This window comes from Protopterus annectens, chromosome 3.part1 (assembly GCF_019279795.1).
Source record: "Protopterus annectens isolate FY-2018-M chromosome 3.part1, PAN1.0, whole genome shotgun sequence".
Lineage (NCBI taxonomy): Eukaryota > Metazoa > Chordata > Ceratodontiformes > Protopteridae > Protopterus > Protopterus annectens.
In genome coordinates, this window is record NC_056732.1 from 621,926,266 (window position 1) to 621,949,721 (window position 23,456).

Below are 23,456 nucleotides of genomic sequence, written 5' to 3' on the forward strand. Positions count from 1 at the left end.
CAGAAATATGATGCACTCAATGTCCATGCTGGTGTGAATGACCTGAGATGTACCTCCCTGGTCTACATGAAAAGAGACATGGATGATCCCTCTGAGTATGTACCCCAGGCTGGTATGACACTGGCTGTGTGCAGCATTCAACCCTCACCAAGAATGATGCCACAATACAAACACAGAATGATCATGTTTAACAGGTGGCACAGTTACAGCTGTCAGTCCAAGAGGGTCTAATGTCTGTCTGCTTGAGATGTCAAGCATGACAAGCCATGCTGCTGTTCCAGGGATGGCTTGCACCTGTTACCCCTGTGTGTCTGGATACTGGATAAGGCCTTTGCCACCTCCATAGAGCCGTATGTAGGCAAGGCCAAAAAGACTACCCACCACCCTAGAAAACATAAGTGGTAGGAAACATAAGGGTAATGCTGACCAATGCCAGATGTGTAAATTGCAATATGCATACCCCTGAGGCACTTCCCATTATGGAGAACATCGATGTCTGTGCAGTGACAGAAGCCTGCTGCAAGCCTAGTGATAGCACACCAGCACTATTAGGTTATACCACATATCATGTGTTATGGCCCCAACACCTGGACCAAAACATCAAAGGAGGGGGAGTATCCATATGCAGCACAGACACCCATATGGCCAGGTAACAGACAATGCACAAAGCAGCGGAGACCACCCATGTGCACCTAAGTGTAGTCCAAACTGCTGTACAGTCTGTAGCATGCGACAGACCACACTCTCACACACAAGAACTCCACCCAGACATCCTGAAGACACTGGACAGTATGAATGTCCCACCAAATACCAGACAAGGTACACACAAATTACCACATAGGTGGCAAACCATTATGTATGCAAGGAGTAATCAGGGACCTAGGGACACAAGTAGACAGTAATCTGTCATGTGACACTCACAATGCCAATGTGGCTAGGAAGATTGTCGATATTGGACACCGTATCATGAAAGGATTCACATCTATATCAACAGAGGTCACTGTGCCGCTGTACTGTTCCCTTATCAGACCCATAATCTAGTACAATGACTCATATGGGATGTACCTTACGTGACACCTGCAGCGGTTCGGAAGACTTCATAGTTACCCCACCAAGAGGATAAAGGGTGTGAAATATATGTCATATGCTGCCTGGCTGTAGACACCCCAGCTGAATGCAGTCACAGACTGCCTACACAGAGGCATTGTATGTCTGTTGTACAAGGCCATGTCCAACACAGGAGTAATGGACATGCTCCACCACAGGAAATCAAAGCCATTGGAGCTGTGAGAGTGACAGATGTCAGCCTCAACACATAATGAAATAAGATGTGCTGGAGGGACAGATACATAACCCAGAGGCTCCCCACACCCAGAAACAGGATCCCAATCCATGTTAGGCAGAGCCCCTCACTGACACCCCTCAACAGGAATATTGCCAAGTGGATGGATGATCGTACATGTATACTGGGGTCTTCACTGTTTCACGACCAGACAGAGGCACAGTAAAGAAATTCATAAATGGCCATAATAGAAACATAGCAAGGGGTGGCGAAAGACACACACACTCTGGCTAGGCTTACTAATGCCCTAGGGTGGATAGCCTAGTATGAACCCATGAACCTAGGAAGATACAAAATGTACAAGACACTAAGGATAATCTCAAGGCTTTCCTAACTGATGGTAGGAACCATGTTGGGCATCCACAGATATGCTCCGAATCACACAGATATTACAAACAACATACCAAACACACACACATATTGCTAACATACAACCTGACAGGTGCAGTGCAAACACTCCCCCCCCCCCCCCAGAGTGCAAAATATCTATCCCAGCAGACTGCTGGTCCCCTGACATTGCAGATGCTGAGGTAACAGCCATCATCTGCAAAGCAAAACACACAGCAGCAAAGGTATGTGATGGTGTCCTGGGCTGAGGCCAACATGGACTCCAAGAATAATGGAATGCCAAATCACACTACTGCCCAATGTCAGCCTTACCACAGGATATGTACCAGTGTACAACAACAGTGGTCCTTCACAACAAAGGTGTTGCCTGAATGGATACTGCAAACTAACACCCCAGGATCCTGACAAGCTTGGTCTGCACAGCTATGGAAAGGATCAGTATGTACCACAGACAGAAGGCTATTGTGGACCTACTGATACTGGACCCTACACAGTGTGGCTGTCGTAACTGCAGATCCTGCCCCTAAACATGTTTGACCCATTTGAAGCAGTCATTAAGGTCATTGATGAGGGCAATGTGGTCCACACAGCGTAGCTGGACTGTGCACATGCTTCTAGACAATACCGTACAAGTTCAGTATGGATATGTTCACCAGCTTAAATATATACCCCTATGTCAGTAGAGGGGTTGCAAACCAGACCAAGGACAGAACTGACATGGTCAGACATGCCGCATCCATGTCAGACTACAAAGCAGATATGAGTGGCATCCCACAAGGCCTGGTCCTGGCCCCCCGTTCTGTATATATGTCCCATAGGTATAGGCCAACATGGAAGGACTGTGACTGAACATGTATGCAGAGGAGTACAAACAGCCCACCATATCCGACCCCCAGCTGACAAAAGCAACCCACAAAAGGGCCACCTACAAACAGACAACTGGAGCCATAGCCATTTCAGCAAGATAATTGCAGAACTGTGTATAGACAACCACCGTGGATATACAGTAAGTGCCCACAAATTACCACACAGGTGTTAACCCATGACGTACCTAACATGTAATGTGAGACCTGGGTACAAAAGGTGATAGATATCCTGCACTGGACAAACATGTGGCTGTAGTGTTCGCAGAAACATATACTATATACCCACCCAAACATGAAGGTTGGCAGATGTAGATAAGGGGATGTCACTGTGGCTCTGCAGTCATCCTCCATCAGCGTCACAATTGACTACAATAGCCCCTGTGGGATATACCTCAGCAGACACCTCCATGAACTGTAAAGTCCACAACAGTACCCCACCAGGAGTAGCAAAGAGCATGAACAGATGCCATGTGTTGCCTGAGTAAACAAACTGCAGCCCCACACACTGCCATACTGCCCAGCTACAGGCAAGCTGTGCCTGATGTATGAAGCCATGTCCAACCTGGAATCAATGAACATGCAGCACCTTGTACAATCTGAATGGCAGTGAGCTATGCACATGAGAGACCTGAACCCCAGCACTGACATAAATAGGACAAGCTATACAGAATGATCCATAACACAGAAGGCACCCCCACTCTTCAGTAAACTCCTGGTACAGGTCAGCCAGAGAGTCACTTACTGCCACCCCTCAAGAGGAATCCTGATGAGTGGATGGGAGATGGTAGGCTAACCCTGGGTATCACTGTTATGTCAGAGGTAGACGGAGGCACAGTATACTAACCATGACATATGTCATGGCAAACTCCAGTTACAGTGTGTGTCGAAGGACAAACACACCCTGTGACTAGCATCAGAAATGGCCTAGGGAACATCGCTAGTGTTTGCCAATGTCCACCCATGTTGTGGAATACACTACCAATGTTGGACGAGCCTGGTGTAGGTAGTCCATATCTGAACATAATGCAACATGGTCATATGTGCACAACTGGCCCCTACAAGTCTGTTGTGCTCACTATGAAGATGCCAAGCAGTCATAGGACTAAAGCCCAGGATACTGTCCTCCACAGTGAAAGTACTGAACCAGTACACTATACGGTACTACAGTGTTAGGTCATTATGAAAGTATGTTAAGAACTGTCTGCAAAGTATCCCATGCAATCCCTGCAGGCACAGTATAATCCCTGTTGTGGCAGACACGAAGCAGTTGGCCAGTTAGTACACAACATGACACCTAACACACAACCATAAATGTGAGATATTGTTGAAGTTCACACACACCCAAATATGTGGTGGACTTCAGAGTGCAACATATGGAAAGTTCACACTGGGCATGCTCGCACACTTTGATAAATTAGGCATATGTCAGACAACATGCCATGGAAAGGCTGAACTGGGCATGCTCACACACTTAGGCCATATCTCCGTTTAGCAGTTGGCCACACATATCTGGTATTTGTACGTGTCAGTCCAGGAACCAACCACAACACAGCAACCTGCCCAGTGCACACAGTAAATGACTACAGAGACATAAGTGATATAGTGGATCGCCGTCATATGCAAACATCTTCCACAGATACACAAGTTGGTCATAGGAACAGGGAATGCTATGGCAATAAAGACCTGCAAACAGTAGAACAGCACAACAAATATTGTGCATCTGACAATTGACCGTATGGGTGTAGAGGTCAATACTAGGCTTGTTGCCCTAGGAATGACAGCTCAGCCAGAGTGTGCTTGGCATCTGCATCCCCAGTACAGTAGGCTACTGTGCCACTGTAAAGTAGGTCACATAAGGCAACATGTGAGGCTAGTGAGCTGTGCCTCTGTCAAGCAGGGGCACCGTGGAGGTCCCAGGGATTGAATGTGCTAAGCCACAGCTATGTTGTCGGTGTGTGCTGGAAGAGGGTTGCTGAGGATCTCTAACAGTAAGTGTCCATCAATAACAGACTGAGGGGAGCCCTATCTGCATTCTCTGGACAATTCTACTGTCAACACTGTGTTGTAATGATTATGTGTGAATAAAGTGCCGTGCCGGAACTGTTCACAGATGTCCTCCCTCTGTGGGCTACAGCTCTGCAATGTATTGGCTCACTCTGTACGGCTCATATATGGCTGGTGTACACCTGACAGGTGTCTTGTTGTGGAGCAGTCATGGGTATATGTGGGATAGCATGATCAATGCAAACCGTACACAAGCTCATAGAATGCAATTGTCAAAGATTATGCTGAGTGGCCAGTATAGTCCCCCAGCATGGGTCCTCTGAAGTCGTCCACCCCAGTCTTCACAAGTGTAGAGTCTGCTTGTGCTAACTACAGTTTATGTGCAGTGACAACCTTGCCTGGGGGTGGAGATGGGATATGGATGTCCAGGGAAAGGTGGGTATGGTCAGATATCAACAATGGTGGTCTACCTCTGGTGTGGAACAGTGAGTACCCACGTTGCAGATGGACAGGTGCAATATGTATTCCCCCATGTGGCTGTGGTGTGTGGTTCTGCCATAGCACATGGACCCACAAATTGTAGTGGCTGTAGGGTAAAGTGGTAGAGGCCTGAGTAGTTCTCACACACAATATGCCTGTACCTGATGTTAACAACTGGAATGGTGTATGTGAACACCTGCATATTCCGGCACTGTTCCCAGGGAAGCTAAGTGTGTGTCCTGGATGTGGGTGTGGTGTTCTGGACTGGTTGTGTTGTGTGTTACAGGTCCTGTGGTCACAAAGCATGGTATAGAACATAACCTGCCAGTGCGATGTGCATATCTGACCCTGACGTAGGTGGCTGCAAATGCATATATATGCTATCCCCCACCTGACAGGTAGTACTACATGTACATACCTCTGTAGAAATAAAGATGTCAGCACCCTATAAATCTGCAGGTGCAAAACAGATGCCCAGTAATTCGGATAGTGTGCTCTGCTAATGTGTCTCCCTCAAGTGTCATAATATAGTTAAGTAGGGGTTTGAATCCTGCAAATGCTCAGTGTGTGTGTGTGTGTGGGTGGGTGAGTGGGGTTTGTGTATGTGAAAGGCTGTGAGAGGGGAAATGTCCCTTTTGGCAACTGGGAAAACACACTACAGGATGCACATTCCCCTTTCTAAACACTGATGATGTCATCACCCTATAAGTACAGCAGGAGAAGGGAAACCTCCCAGTAATGCGAATAGCGTGCTCTGCTAATGCATGCGTCTCGAGTGTCAAAACATAGTTAGGTAGGGGTCTGAATCCTGCAAATGCTCAGTGTGTGTGGAGGGGGTTAGTGTGTGTGCAAGTCTGTATGAAAGAAATTTTACTTTTGGCAACTAGGAGAACACACTACAGGATGCACATTCCCCTTTCTAAACACTGATGATGTCAGCACCCTATATGTATAGCAGGAGAAGGAAAACCTCTCAGTAATGCGAATAGCGCGCTCCGCTAATGCGTCCGTCTCGAGTGTCATAACATAGTTAGGTAGCGGTTTGAATCCTGCAAATGCTCAGTGTGTATGGAGGGGGTTAGTGTATGTGCAAGTCTGTGTGAGGGAGATGTCCCTTTTGGCATCTGTGAAAGCACTCTACAGGATGCACATTCCCCTATCTCAGCACGGATGATGTCAGCACCCTATAAGTACAGCAGGAGAAGGGAAACCTCCTAGTAATTCGAATAGCACACTCTGCTAATGCGTCTCTCCCGAGTGTCATAATATAGTTAGGTAGGAGTTTGAAACCTGTAAATGGCATGCGTGTGTGTTTGGATGTGGGGACTCTGTGTGTGTGCAATTCTGTATGACAAACATGTGCTTTTTTGAAATCAGGAGATCACACTACATGATGCACATTACCCTTTCCAAACAGTGATGATGACAGCACCCTATACATACAGCTGGAGAAGAGACATCTGCCAGTAATCAGAATAGTGTAAGCTGCTACAGCGTCACTCTCAAGTGCCATAGCATATTTAGGTAGGGGATTGAAACCTGCAAGTGTGTGTGTGTTTGGATGTGGGGAGTTTGCTTGTGTGCATTTCTGTATGAAAAACATGTTAGTTTTGGCAATCAGGAGATCACACTACCTGATGCACATTACCCTTTCAAAATACTGATGATGTCAGCACCCTATAAGTACAGCCAGAGAAGAGGAACCATCTAGTAATCCGAATAGTATGCTTTGCTAATGCGTCTCTCTCATGTGTCATGACTTAGTTAAGTAGGGGTATGAATCTTGCAAATGGCAAGTGTGTGTAAATGGAAGTGTGAAAGAACAGATCCTTTTGGCAAATACTACAATACACCAGATGCTGCATATTCCCCCAGTAAACACAGGGGATGTCACCACACTATCAGCACAGCCAAACAGGGCTAGTTGGCCAGTAATGCCAATACTGCGCTCTGCTACTGGGTCTATTACCATTGTCAGAGTGCAGATAGGTATGTTTTGGTAACCCACAACTGCCATGTGTGGTTGTGTCACACATTATGACCTTGTGTGGGTCTTTGTGCATAACAATGCATGCCATTGCCTAAACCAGCAATGGCATTGCACACATGATGTATGTGTGTGACACATACACATAAATACCTGTGACCTGCAGTAGTTACCATGTCTGACACATGCCTCAAGTGGATAAATGGTATTTGCAATGTATACCAATATGACTGTGTCTTACTGTGCAGGGTCCGCACGCGGTATGTGTCTATACAGTGTGGGTGTATATGGTAAAATACCTACAGCAGGGGATACACATCTGGTCTGGGCCATATAGTCTACATGTAGTCGATGTACAGGTGCTGCATGTTCCCACCTGTTGTGGGAGTGGTAACATGTCATTCCACTGCAATACAGTGACCACATGCTGTGAACCCTTCAACTAGTGTGTTGTAGCTACAGTAATGCTCACGCACAATGTTTGGCTGGATGCAGTCCAGCCATATAAAGACAGTTCTTGAGACTGTCATATTGCCAGTGTTGTTATAGAGGATAGGTGGTTTTCCTGTGTATGGGAGGGTTGTGTGTGCCAGGCTATGAACCAGATGGCAGTCCGACACACTGTTAGCTGCACATGATTAGGCCCTGATGCTTTGTGCTGTGCCAACAAGCTGGAGGTGTGTGTATCTGTGGTGCCTTGGGATACCACCCCCCTGTCCATGTGTGTTACATGTGTAGGGGATGACCGGCATGGTATGAGGCATAACCTGTCAGTGATGGGTTACACCTGTGAGCCATGAATCAGGACTCTGGTACTGCACAGACATTGCAGTTCACTGTGCTGATGACAGTGTCCAGTGCATGCATCTTGCGGTGTACACTGCTGGTGTTGTGTAGCAGCACTTAGTGTCCTAACCTGTGTGATACCCATGGAGGTGGCTATGTAATCCATGTCCTGCAGCATAAGGCAGTATGTGTGTATCAAGGAGCTTCGCCAATATACATCGGGCCATGGGTGTCACGTGCAAGCTGACCCTTGCACATCATTGTGGTTTCCCTAGCATGTAAGCACATGTTGACAGCCAGCGGATACCCTATGAATGACATTAGAGACTGAGCAGAATGTAGACATACAACACCCTTCCTACATATAGTGGTAGCATACCTGGTGAGGGTATGTTGGCAACCAAGATCAGGCTCATACTGGCCCGTGCCACATGCTGAGAGATCCATTCTATGTTCCCTATCATGTAGTCTAGGGAGTTATGTCTCAGGTCATCCATAGTGGCATGGTCAATGAGTGAGTCATATGTGTCCATGCCTCTGACTGACCTGTATGCATGTGTTCTGTGGTGGACCATAGTGCCCCTGAGGCATATCACTGTGACCTTCACCAGATACAGCCTGTTGAGCGGGACCCCAGTGCAGCACCCAAGAGAGGTACCTGACACATCTGTAGCAGGTGTGTTGCGTAGCCCTACAGGCTGTGAGTGTGTGGCACATGGGATGTATGTGCCATGTGTGGCATGTGCTCTGTTCCGACGGAGCATATGCCTGTATGCCAGCTGCGGAGGTGTGTGATGCTCAGGCAGGATGCTATTCTGAGTCCCCATCTATGCCCCAGTGTGTTCAGCATGCTGTCAGTGCGTGTCTATGTCTGACTTGTATTGTAGTCACTGTAATATGACATGCCATCTGACAGGGTATGGCATTACTGGGTTCAGAGAGCTCAGTCCCCAGATTGGCTATGTGGTGGCATCCCACACATGTGTTGTACGTTCCTGGCCAAGGGTGATGGCTGACTGCATACATGTGGCAGCTGTGACATTGCCACATGACTCACATAAACCACAACTGGACCATAGAGGTGATTCACAGGTTACCTTTGCACATGCTACCCTAGTAGTGTGATTGCCATGGTGAGTACCAACACATAGGGCCAATGGGGAACAACATACTGAAGGTGTGTATGTGTGGGTGTAGTGCTACTGTTTCATAGCACTGGCATATATGACTGCACACGTGGTTAAATGCCAGGTAAGACATGTGCAATGTGTCACAGGCAACGTACATGCGAACAGGAAGGACAGTGACGTTCTGTCATGCGTAAACGACATACGTATCGTACGCTATGCAGATGTCACTAGAAGTCCACAGAAGCACTGTAACTCTGCATTGCAGGTGTAAGCAGTGTTCCAGGGAACCCCAAGTGAACATGCATGCAAACAAAGCTACAGTAAGCAGGGCTGGAAGTAGTTCATTGTACAACAAAGAAGGGGTAACACTAACAGTAAGTAACAATGCAAATATGTAGGCACTATCAACATGTACCCAGGAATACACAGCGCAGATGCCCATGGTAGAACTGATATTATGTCATAGTTAATTGTGATTTGGATTACATTGGTACTGCGCACATATCAACATGCGCAAACATCCACGTTGCATAGTCATTGTGGGCAACTTGACACTATTACTGTACATGTCCACCATTGCATATCACTACTTGCGTTAGCTTCCCCCTGTGCTACCCATGTATGCGGCTATCTGTTGACATCCTTACCACCGGCATGCAATTATGTGCAGCTGTTACACTTTGGTACGTACTATGGGGGCAGATAACAATTCAGGACATTCATACGGTTACTGCATCAGGCATGCTGGGATATACACACAGTCATATCAGCACACTGTACTGTTACCAACATGATACTACTAATACACTTCTATGTAGTCACCCTGTGCATCAGCAATGTGTTTACCTGTTCCCGCAATGATGTTGGAGATTGCAGGAGGTGGCACAGTGTCATCATATGCACAGGGTGTGAATTAGGTATGCCTGAGTCTGCCACTGATACCACCAATTGACATGTGTGTGTATGTGTGTTGGTGAGGGGCAGCAGTACAGGGTGGGGCACTGTTGGTGCAGTGTGTGCGTGTATGTGGTCACCCTAGGTGTTAACATTTCACATGTGTGTATGCACGCACACAGTTCCACCTCATGGCTGCCATATACAGGGGTTTGTGGACAGCCACAGACTTCACCTGGCAGGTCATACAGATCAGTGTCTGTGGGCATGGACATGGTACCTGTGCCTGGCAGGGGTGCTACAGACCATATCCAGTACTAAGCCAGACTGGGTACTGTCATCAGAAGCGGGAGTGAGTTGACTGGACACAGGTCCCTGTTGGGACTGTCCAGAGCCACGTGCACATCGTCTCCTGGGGCGTTCCAATGACAGCACAGACCCAACATTGCTGGGGCTGCTGCTAGCACTATGGGGGCATGCACGAGCCTGTTGTCATCCACGCCGACTGCCAGCTGCTGCTGTTGCTGGCATACGGCCACGTCGATGCCGCAACCGCCCACCATTGCCCTGGCTCATGGACATTTGGTTGTGGAACTGCTGTAATATGTCCCCACAACGTCTGTCTATGACATTGGTGAAATTACGGATAGCATCCGCGATGTCACGCATACTGTCAGTCATGGCTGTGCGACATGCTCTCAGCTCCCTCAGACCCTGTCTGGTGTACCTTTCCATACGCGACTGTGCCTGCATGACAGCCCGAAACATAGCTGAGGTTGACAGACCTCTTTGGGCACGTCTGCCAGAGGCAAGACGCCCACGGATGCTCCCATGAGAACCCATGGGCAACTGTCTGTGTGGTACCATCTCAGGACCCTGCCCATGGCTGCTGTGTGGGGAAGCATGTGCCACAGATACCACATTACCCTGGTCAATGTCCACTGTATCCTGTCCATCACCTAGGGATAATGGTGACAAAGGATGTACTGGCAGGATGACTGCGCAATGATGGGGTTGACAGCTGTGTACTGTCAATTGGCTGACCAATGGCGGACCCTGACACACCTTCCTGTACCATTACACAGATATCATCATTACCAGTACCTGTGGCACCAGATTCAGGTTCCCTGCTGCAGGACACCAGAGCAGCACCAGAACCTGTGGGAGGAAGACAGGAAACACAGTTTACAGTGTCCACACATTGTTACCAGTGATGCACTTATGCACACATGCACACATGCACACATGGACACATGCACACATGCACACATGGACACAGGCACACATGCACAGATGGACACAGGCACACATGCAGACATGCACACGTGGACACATGCACGCAGGCACACATGCACACATGCACACAGGCACACATGCACACATGCACACATGCAGACATGCACACGTGGACACATGCACACGTGGACACATGCACACATGCACACGTGGACACATGCACACATGGACACATGCACACATGCACACATGGACACATGCACACATACACATGCACACATGCACACGTGGTCACATGTACACATGCACACATGCACACATGCACACATGCACACATGGACACAGGCACACATGCACACATGCACACGTGGACACAGGCACACATGCACACGTGGACACAGGCACACCTGCACACCTGCACACATGCACACATGCACACATGGGCACAGGCACACCTGCACACATGCACACCCTGCAGTATACACACAGAGCACTACTGAGTTACACTAGTGTTACTAGCACTATCAGGACTATTATAGGTATTGTTAAACACACTCACCAGCATGGATGGCCTGCCTTGCTGTAACCCCGGAGGGACCTGCAGAAATGATGAGATTAATGTCAGTGGGCACAACTGTGCCATTGATACTGCATATGATACAGTGCAGTAGTACACCAGTTGCCTTTCACACATCAGCTGCTGATATTGCCAATATCACACATGCACAATTACATACTATGATGACAGCTACATACCATGGACACACCTTACACATGCATAAACTAATAGTGTACAGAACAGTCAAGTGTACATATGGCATATTACCTGCACGCTCCATGTCGTGCTGCTGTGTGGATCCAGCCTCCTTCATGATGCAGGTGTATTGCTGTTGCTGTTCCGGGGCTGGAGCCACAACACTTAGGAGTAGCCCCTCCAGTCTGGTGAGGGCGGGATGTGTGGCCACCAGACCTCCTGTGGCAACCTGTTGCCTGTGGATATCCGATGCACGCTGACAGACATTTCTGATTAAATCACTGCAGTGATGTCGTACCTGCTCATATGTCCTATTATGCGTGCCAGTGTCATTTACCCTACGGAAAAGGTCTTGCCACAGTGCAGCCCTCTCTTGCTGATTCTGACTGGTGCGGGAAAACAGTATGTCATACTCCCGCACCAGGCTCTGGTGTATCTCCTCATCTTCCGCTGCAGAGTAGGCGGGATTACACTGACGCGCCATCTCCCTGGAAGAGAACACAAACAGGATATCAGCAGACTATGTCAGCAATATATGGCACACATACTATACATGATACTCATGTGTAGTGATATACTACTACTCCCATATGTTGCATGTGCGTGTCTCGTGGTGGATACACAAGTACATGGCCAGATATCAGTGCTCAGCCAACACCTGTGCAACAATACCTGCCACATTCCACACAACATATTAGCATGCCCCATCGGTCAGCACACACTGACAGGTCCAATGCACAACCTCACTCTGGCGGTTCATCCCAAGGTACTGTATGTGGGACGCCATCCACTAGTGTGATGTGGACACAAGTTACTCGGCCTGGATATACATATCCCACCACCACCACCAGCACAGTAGACTACTTTGATATGTATGTGATTAGACAGTTATTCACTTGTTAGGACTGAGATGGTATCCATGCAGCACACTGGGCCAGTGGAAGCCACAACCCACACTGCTGAGCCCTTTGCAAATGCTTACCACGGACATCCCACAGATTGCATGGAACTTGCACACACATTTCTAACCCAGACCCTATGCACAAAGGTTAGGCATCCTGTCCGGTGGACCCCAGACAGAGGCAGATTGTATAACAATAGCAGGAGGCTACTGCAGGACAGAGCAGATTCGCATTAAGGGAAGGCATCTGTGGTCAGCACTGGTACTACGCTACAGTCTCTCATAACAATGGCCACGGCCTACTCTTGGAGGGAAATGGCCACAAACACTATGGATAACCACAAGGCCTTCTTCAGTTATGTTACACATATGGACCAAATGCCTCAGACATGCTCTGCGTTAATACACACCTACTTAACCTTCACCAAACACACAGATATTGGCAACATTCTTGCAGACAGGTTCGGTGCATGTATCCCCCACTTCTCCCCCACCAGTTGAAATACTTATCACAGCTATATGTAACCTCCCTATCATCTCACATGTCCAGGTGAGGGCCGCCCTCAGCAAAGCAGAACACACAGCATCACTGTGACCTGATGGTATCCCTGGATGTGTGCTACATGCACTCCAAGAAGACATACAACCACATATAAGACTGATAATTAATCTTGGCCGTACTACAGGATATGTACCTGGACACTGGCATACAGCAACAGTGGTCCCACACCACTAAGGAGGCACCTCTACTGACCCTGGGAACTACCACATCATATGCATAACCGGCCTGGTCTGCTAAGCTATGGAATTATTCAGTATGGGATGCATATGCAGTGATATCGGGTACCTGCAGACACTTGTTCCCAGCCAGTTTGCCTTTGTGATGGGCTGATCCTGCCTTTTGAACCTGGCTGACCTTTCAAAACAGTCACTACAGCCATTGCTGAGGGCAACGCACAGACAACTGCTGCCAGGATCATGGCCTAACACTGATTGACATGTAATGTATAGTCATCCCTTTTTGGTGGAAGTACGTACACACAACATATCACATGGACATACCTATAGATACAGACCTATGACACATTTGGAGGGTTCACAGTATGCAGACTATTAACCTGCTACTTTGCATTACCTGTGTTTGTCACAGCTGGTTGCGTTACCACTGTTTCTGCTTCCTGCTCCTACTGTCACTGCTGACAGCTTAGAGTCACAGTGTGTAGCGTGTTTTTTTTTGTCTCTCTCCCTCTGTCTGCTTCCAGACAGTGCAATGAATGTATTGCATGTGTGGAGTGCTAGTACAGGATGCTTTTGTAGGTATCTGCATAGGTCCATGTGATGGCCTCTGCGCCAATTGTAAGCCAGCATTTGCTAATTGCATGCAGCCAGTTGTGTACTGATTGCAGTTCTCACTGTGATTTCAGGACAGTGCTATAAAAGGGTATGTGAGATAGGCATTGCCCTTTCAGATTGTAAGGGCGGGGACCATGCTGGTATGCTGTGAACACTGTTCTGTGAGTGTAAAGGTTAGTATCTCTCTCATGATTCAGGCTGTGTTGTAGATTCACATTTCTCCATTCCTCTCTCCTGTTCCCTGTAGTAAGTGTGTATGCACAATGACACCTACAACTATATATAGATATATATTTATATATATATATGTAAATATACATACATTTATATATGTACATTAACTGACATTATTACCTACAAGCTACCAACTAGCATGGCTGTTTCTGTTCACACACTACTATTATGGGAATCCAGTAGTTTTGACAGTAATTCTAAATGACATGCTTTGTGTACTACACATCCTATATTCCCTTTACATTCATCCCTACTATTACATGTTATATTTATTTTAGCACAATGCTCTTGTATAAGAGTCATGGCTTAGTGGTAGGTCATACAGACTACTGTTTCCAAGGTCCTGGGTTCGGGACTGACAGTGGGATTTTATTTTGCTTTTGAACTGACTACAGGACCTGTCAATCACAGTGACTAAGGCACTTTTAAGCAGTTGTAACTGGGTTAGCGCTGGTTTGCGTGGAGCTCACGCAGGCGCACTGGCATTTAGCTCCGCGCACACACGCGCACACCCGCTTACAACCACTTAACAGTGCTTACTCTGGCGCACACCCACGCTATTTTCTTTGAAAGAAATGAAAATTGGGAGACAGGAAAGTGGTGAAAAAGGGGTCAAAAAGAGGGTAAGACAGTAGGGAAACAAGTTTGGGATTTGCAGGAGGGATGTAGGTAAGGCCCATAGCTGCCCATTTCTTCATCAGCAACAGCTGTGCATATGTATGTAATTTGGTGTGACATTTGAAACCTTCCACCCTGAGCCAGGTGTCAGGACAACAATAATACTTGTTGTACAGCCAATTGTAATTGATAGTTTCCATGTCCAGCAGACATGTGTGCGGAATGGGCAGCTATGTATGGGGCGTAATTTTTTTGTGGGTACAGAGTGCCCTTTTTTTTTTTCAGGTGAGAGTGGTATGTCAGGTGAAGGGAGTCGGTATAGCTGGGGAGGTAGGTTGGGTAGGTAAAAAGACAAGACAAACAAGATGCATACGGGGCGGTGTATGACACGTGTGGGGGGGTTACACAATTGATGGGGACGGAGGTTTGGATATCCAGAGCCCATGAGCCCACAGATGGCAACAGTGGAACTGATATCCCCACCCATAGGCAGTTGCCACTGTTCCTTCACTGCCCAGGATGGGGCTGTGCTGGGGGCTGTGTAGGCTGGGCAACAGGCATGCCCGTAAGTTGTGTCACCTGTGCCTCAAGCTGGTGTAGGGGCTCGAGAACAGAGTCCCGGATCTCCCTACGCACCACAGTCCAGACGCTATGGAGGGTGAGTGGTGGTTCTCCTCTGGCCACGCTTGCAGAGGGGGGACGAGCCCCATCCCCTGCAGCGCTTCCACCTGCAGGTGGCACAGGGCCACCGGAGGAGGGTCCAGACTGGGCACTAGTGCCAGGTGCACTCGCCAGCTGAGGTGGGAGAGGTGGGTCTGCTGGAACCCGCCTTCCCTGTCGTCCTATGTTTTGCATTATGTCATGACAGTTTGGGTTAGTGACATATAATACCATTCACAATTAGTTGTAACAGCATGCATTAGTATTCCCATTAAACAAACACCCAGATATTCACACCATTGAACAGCAAGCATAACACATGCATAATTTGAACAGCAATACACAGTCCAACAACATGCAGGGTTGATTGATGGCAACAGGCCATCAGGTTTGGATGTATGAACAGGGCAGATGCATCAATGGACATGCAAATATATATGGCCCAACAGGACAAATGTCCAGGGGTGTTAATTGTGATTGCACATACCATTTTCACGTGGAATGGGTTATATGTGGTTATAGGGTTGGGTGAAGAAAATAATATTAACACCTTCGAATACCAATACATATGCTGTACATTTCTAATAGCTGCACATATATACACACTACTGTTCTAACTACAGTTTCCAATATGATAACTACTTCAACTTGGTGATAGGACTGTTACTGCAACATCAATATACATTTTATTGTTCTTCGTACACATTCATATCTAGCTTTGTTCAGCTACATCATCCTGCTACATTTGCTTTATATAGCTATAGACAAGTGTGGATGTTTGGTATATCAGACAATCATACTATCTGCATATTGCAGACTGAGAGCAACATATCCAGATTTAGGGATACACATTCCAGATGCAGCAACACTTTGAACAAATTTCGCTGTTTGGTTTTGATTCTCACATGCATTTCATTCTGTACTGACTGCAGTATACTTTATTCAGGGGTTGTTACTACTGTATTGCTGGATTCATGACACTTTCTCACACTCTCTCACTTGTTTTCATTTTACTATTCAGGATGGTACTTACTTCTAGGCTTTATTGACATGTTTTACCTGTAGTTATTACAATCCTTTCCAGCAGTCTCACTTCTGTCATGTTTTTGTATTTCAACAGGATATATTTCTCACATGTGATTTCATCATCTTCTGCAGCTGTACTTTTCAGCCTGCTGCAAGTTGTGTACTATTTTCTTACAGGTGGGGCATCTTTATTTCAGAATTTATGTCAGACATTTTCATTTTTCTGTTTGGATTACAGACTGCAACACACTTTTGTAATCAAGCAATACTTGCAAACACTTTCACACTGTTACTTGCACATTTTATTACTTAGTGACTACACTGCACTCTTTTGCTAACTGTCATACTTTTATATTTCTTTACAGTTACTGGTAGTGGATTACTGACCTGCCTGGTGGCGCAACCGCACCAGCCTATCACCATAGGCTCTGCGGTTTGCAGAACGGACACCTGCAGCTGTAATATAAATGAAGTAATATTGGAATACACATCTCCATAATATCAGCTAGTTTAATTTCTTACATACATAATTAAATGTAACTTACTCAGTAGTGGGGCGTTGGGCATTTGCTGGGCCTCCTGGATCCAAAGGTTCAATTGGTCCTGCTTGCGTCTCTTCAGGTCTGCATGGTGGGACGGACCTGCTCACCAGTCCTTGGAATCCCTGTGGCACTGGTGAGATCATGAGCCAACCGGTCCCACGACTCAGCCCTATATGCTCCCCACAGGACCTGGCCCTGCATGAATTGGGCCTCATGATTGTGGACTAGGAGCCAGACCATGTACCTGGACTCCTCAATGCCCCACCTCTGTGCTTGAAAGCAACTACCCTCACCTACTCCTGTCATTCTGGCTGCAAGTCAGTTCTACAATCGTTTATGCTGTGTATTCCCGCCTATGGCTCTTATATAGTCCATTTTCCCGCACATATCTGTGATTGGCCATTTTGGAATTGTATCAACTTCACTAAACCTGCATTGTCATGCTCCAGTTTGTATTCATTCCTATATATTTGATATTACTGCATTTATAGGTACTGCTGTCATGGCTTAGTGGTTCAGTACCTTGACTATGATGTATAGTATCCTGGGTTCAAACCTGGCCACTACTTTTTATTTTTTATGACTGTCTAGACAAGCTGAGGGGTGTGTCTGTGTAAAGGCAGTTTTGATACAGCTTGCTCAACGTTGTCGTCAGTTAGCTTGTTTGTGCGGTGCGCAGCTCCTCGCAAACAGGGTACACTGGTTTAAGCCTCATTTGGCTATCAGCACACATATTACACTCAGCTCAGCTAGGGGCACATAGATTCAGCGTGTTAAACCATTGCTCAGCTATGGGCACTCATTTTGCACCAGTTAAACCACTGCTCACCTACGGGCAGATGCACTCACCCTGTTAAACTGTAGCTCAGCTATGGGCACATCTGGCATTTTTTATTGTTTTGTTACCTCACATTTCTTCAATATAAATGGGCTATTTCATTACATTTTACATAAAATGTGATTTTATGTGTACATATTTGTCAGGGACTTGTTTCGTGCTTATTTTGCTAAAAATAAAAATTGGCGCTGTGGGGGCTCGAACCATGAATGCCTGCACTTCAGCCAACATCTCTACCGCTACGCTATTGCTTCTTGGCTTACTTTGCATATTTAGTTCTTATATGCTTTCCACTGACTGCTAACTGTGGCTGCACTACGGCGCGCCAGCATAAGCGCACTCACGGTTAAACATCTTTACAATTTTAAAAAAAGTTATGAGATGTTCATTTGTACATTTTATGTTCATAGTCTGTGGGGGCATGTGTTGTGTTTATTCACATTTCCATGGACTCTGTCGTGGGTGTTTACTTTGGGCACTTTTACTCTTCTGGGGGCATGTCCGCTTACAGGGCTCGGCCTACGGACACGCCCCCCCCTACTGTCTTACACGGACCGTGTTAGCCTTAGGTGTGATTCAGCATGCTCTCATGAATATGCAGAGCATGCTGACATCACTCCGTTTAACTGCAGCCTCCATGTATGAGTTATAACTCTTACACAGAGGCTTTGTGAATCCTGTCCATTGTTTCTAACTCATACATATGATGAAATACGTTAGAATAGGTGGAGTGTTACAGCTGTGTTAAGGCTTCCACTGTGGCACTTGTGTTTCATCCACATACCATTAGTTGGTAGTTACATAGCTTGTTGTTCAGTTCTTGAATGGGCAGCATTACGTGAATGTATTGACATTAAACAATTACCACTTTATGTAGTTATTCTATCCATTTGTATGTTGGACAATGATATATAATCATAGGCTGTGACTGCATGAGAGCGAAATGGTTATTCAGGGCATGTTATGCTGTGACTGCAATTGTGACATGTGCATTGAGTACTGGCTTACATAGCATGGGTCTATATCAGAACAATGAAGGATGAATTTGGCGAATGCTAGAAGATTGACACATATACGTCGATCTACCAAAACAGCGAAGGACGGAAACGCTGAAAGACACAACGGCGAATGGATTTCCCTGGCCAGCAGGGGGATTGTGGGGATGAGGAAATATATCCTTTTCCCCACTCTAGAGTGGTCTCAGAGTTGGTATATATAAGTAGGGGGGTTGTGGGAGTGTGGGGGTGCAGCCTGCAAAATCTTTTATAAAACAGTTTTGTGTTGTGTTTGTTTACTTTGGTGTAACTTACCTGTATGGTGCTGTTGCTTTCGGGAATCTATTCGACGTTCTGTATTTTGGCATTTCTGTCCTTTGCTGTTGTGGTAGATCGATGTATATGTGTCGATGTTGTAGCATTCAGGAAATTCATCTTTCGTGCTTTTAATACAGACCCACATAGCATACCTACACAAATAGAATGTGATTCTGGAACAGTGTGTGTACTACGTAATGGAGACAGCTTCAGTGTCAAAGAAATGTTGATATTGTATCGTTCACTGTTTGACCACAACATGTGCAGCTCTTTTTCATCATGCTGACTAAATCAGATTTCTCAAATGATATTCATATCTCCTTCTTTACTGCACACATCGATTTCAGTTATTTGTGACAGGCTCCATTGATATCTCCAGTGGCACATGCTCTCAATGCAGAGGTCTATAGAGAGCCTCTTATCATAGGCAGGGGTTTGAATCTAATAACTGTATTAGACAGCAGTGGCTTACACACAGACAATAGATGTGGCAGAGTCAGAGTGCCACCTTTTACAGGCTGGTGTCCTACAAGGAAGGGCATCCATACACCTTATGATAGAAAAGTGCTGTAAGCCCTTCAAGGGTGCTCTTCATGACATGGTCAATATACATATTTCTTTGGCATCCATGATTGATATGCATCTCTTTGATACATAACATGATACTAATGTTTATGTCATTCATTGCTCACAGGCATTAACTATTTCTGAATAATTATGTTTTGTATTACATGTCTTCATCCAAACATTTATTTATTATTGCAATTATTTTCGTCACACTGCACAGCTTAATGGCAGATTAAGGTTTCTATAATATGTTTCTTACTGTATGGCATGCTGCTAGATCATCAGAAAGTGTGACTGGTCCTTTGTTATATCACTATCTTATGTGCTGGTGCTGTTGAATTGATGTTAAGTTACTGTTCCCTGTAATTCCATGTGCACATGCCCAGTATAACAATGTGTGACTTGTGTGTAAATTACCAATGGAAACCATGTAATCATGAAATGACATCCAATTTTTGTTGTCATTTGTCAATTATGTATGTTGGGTGTTATTATATTACTATTTACCATTTATATTTTGGTTTTTGGAAAAAATTTCTTGGTCTATTTAAAATTTTTTGAAAAATTTCCCCTATGGATGGCCAAAATAATTATTTTAAAAATTTTCAAAATGGGTCCATTTACAAAAGTGGGCCCAAATTGGCAAAAAATTGGGTTTAATTAAAATTTGTTTCTTTTTTTTGTCCCCTTCAAAATTAAAAAAACATTGGGTTTTTTTTTAAGGGTTTTTTTTAAAAAAATTTTTAAAATTTTTAGTTTACACACATATAGACCCACATGTGCTTGGGAGTTGCTCACATGTAACTTACACAAACCTCAAAGGCCTCTCAGGTGCAGTCCTCAGAAACTCCACTTGCACACAAAACAAGACAATTACCATTACACCACACAAAGCCATGTGTCACTGTGCCTCAAATACCAAGCCCATAATGTGAAAAACTCCGCAACCCAATATTCTGGTCATAGCAGACTCCATTGTGAGACATACTCTGACATCCCTCTTACCAGGCTGGATAAGTCTTGTCAATGCAGATTGCGCAAGTATCAGACAAGATAAGTGTGCAATTATCCCAGAATGAAGTGGCAGGAAAATATGATTGATAATCCACTGATTTACAACTGTGAATTTCTTTGGCAGCTCCATACTGTGAAACAGGTACATGCCCCTTATAGTAATGCAAGATACATGAAAACATGAAGGATGGTATCTAAATCTTAGTAGAGAAGTATGTAATTACAGGGGACAAAAACAGTGTTGTTACATTGTCCTGTGCACAAATTCATTCATTCTAAAACAAGTGATGCACAGTACCAGCTGTTACAAACAGTGGATTTTCAACACGTGTAAATGTCATTCTTCATCAGACTTCTCTACTGCTGGGTTGCTTGTGACTAATGTTTGGTACTCTCTGCATTGTGTAACTGAGTGAGGTAGGAGGTTCAATGCTCAACATGGGAAGTTAAGTAGTGTAATGCAAACTTTGTAGGATAGTTTCCCTTATTCCACTTTTAACAGAAACATCCTCTTTGTAACAACACACCGGTGAGTAGTGAGGGTCCATCCTGTCAAGAATGCACTCTCCCCTCTTAAGAGTCAAATTTCTCCTATGGCACTTACAACTAAGACTGTGTTCTCTCAACTGTATAACTAGACAGGTAGGAGGTTTGATGCTCAAGGTGGTAGACTTGTGTGTGTGTGTGTGTGTGTGTGTGCATATATTATACTTGGTGCTGTATCCACTTTCCCTGTGCAGAATACATTTAACTTTGAACACAACTCCCTTATTCTACTTCTAACAGAGACAACACAATAATGAGGTCATCCTGACAAAATTGCACTGTTTCTCCTTAAGTATCAGACTTCTGTTGTGCTTGCAACTAATATTGTGCCCTATATATTGTGTAACTACGTAGACAAGAGGCTCAATGCTCAATGTGAAATAATGATGTTATTGTGTGTGTGCAATGCTTTGGCCCACTGTATCCAGTTCTCCTGAAGGGAAATCATTTTCACTTTAAAAAACAGCTCCCCTTTATCATTATTACTTCTTATAGAAACGTCCTCTATGCAACACATTGATGAGTTCATCCAGTCAAAGGTGCACTGTGTCCCTTTAAGTGTCAAACTTCTTTTGTGGTGCTTAAGACTAATAGTGTCGTCTATAGATTGTGTAACAAAATACGTAGGAGGTTCAATGCTCAATATATGTGTGTGTGTGTGTGTGTGTGTGTGTGTGTGTGTGTGTGTGTGTGTGTGTGTGTGTGTGTGTGTGTGTGAGGGTTTGTGTGTGAGAGAGGTATAGGAGTTAAGCATATTACCTCCAATACAGCTGTGTACTTTCAAATCAACTTTTACTCTGGAGAAACATTTTAAACTACTAGATAACCCCACCATCCCCTTATCCCACCTTTCACAACCACAGTGTCTATGCAACACCCTTATGAGGTAATTCTTTCTAAAGTACACTGTCACACCTTAAAAGTCAGACTTCTCCTGTAGCACTTGCATTTCTCAAACTATTGTCTAGAATGTGTAAATAGGTAGCAGGTTCAAATACAGCAGAGATTAACTTCTAAAGCTGTGTGTTTGATTGAAAATTAATTCAGGATTGGTTTATACACATTTGCAGTAGCAACATTTACAAATCCAGATGGCAATACACTGCTGTATGCAGCATTCATATCAACAATGTTGATTTCCTCATTTGTACACAGGATTCTCCTGTGGTGCTGGCTGCTGATAATGTAAGGTATACATTGTGCAACTAGATAAGTATGTAGTTTGAGTCCATCCTTGCTTAAATAGTGTGACTGTGATTACTGTCTTATACAGTTGGCTAAATTTTGTCACAACCACCTTTATGTACCCTTCCACATACAGAGATTTATTTACAGTGGCATAATGTTAAGCTAGAAAATCCTAGCATCCCCAGGGGAAATAACTTTCTGGCAACACAATGATTACAAAGTGCCACCATAACCACAGTATCTATCAGTCATAGTGCAACTTCTCCTGCAGGTGCATGACATTGATACCTTGCTTTACGTACATTGTGTAAATACATAGAGTGGAATGTTTGAGACCATCTGTGAGTCTGTTTCACTCATGCTGTGTACACTACTCTTCAAATACATATATGATGTAGCTGTACAGTGTTATTGTACCCATTAATCACTTTTTAACATAAACATCTAGCTAATAAACAGTGATGATGTCATCCATTTAACTGTGCACTGTCACAGTTGTAGCACAACATGTCATGCGGCACTTGTGATTCAAGCACTTGTCTGTAGCTTGTGATTTTAGGGAGTCACTTCAAATCCAGCCATTACTGCTCAGACTATATTGTGTCAGTCTTGGGGTGATTGTACATGTCACAAACACTGTTGTCAAACACTTCTGCTGTGTAAATATATATATGTTGATTCCTCTTACTAAAAGTTATTATGTTTTCTTACATAACAAAGCCTTTATTCAGAGGAATGATGTCATGTGATGACATTTTCCTTACATAACATATGTAGTAAGTATTGTCCTCTGGCAGGAGAGAATGAAACAACATTCTGCATGTTGTTG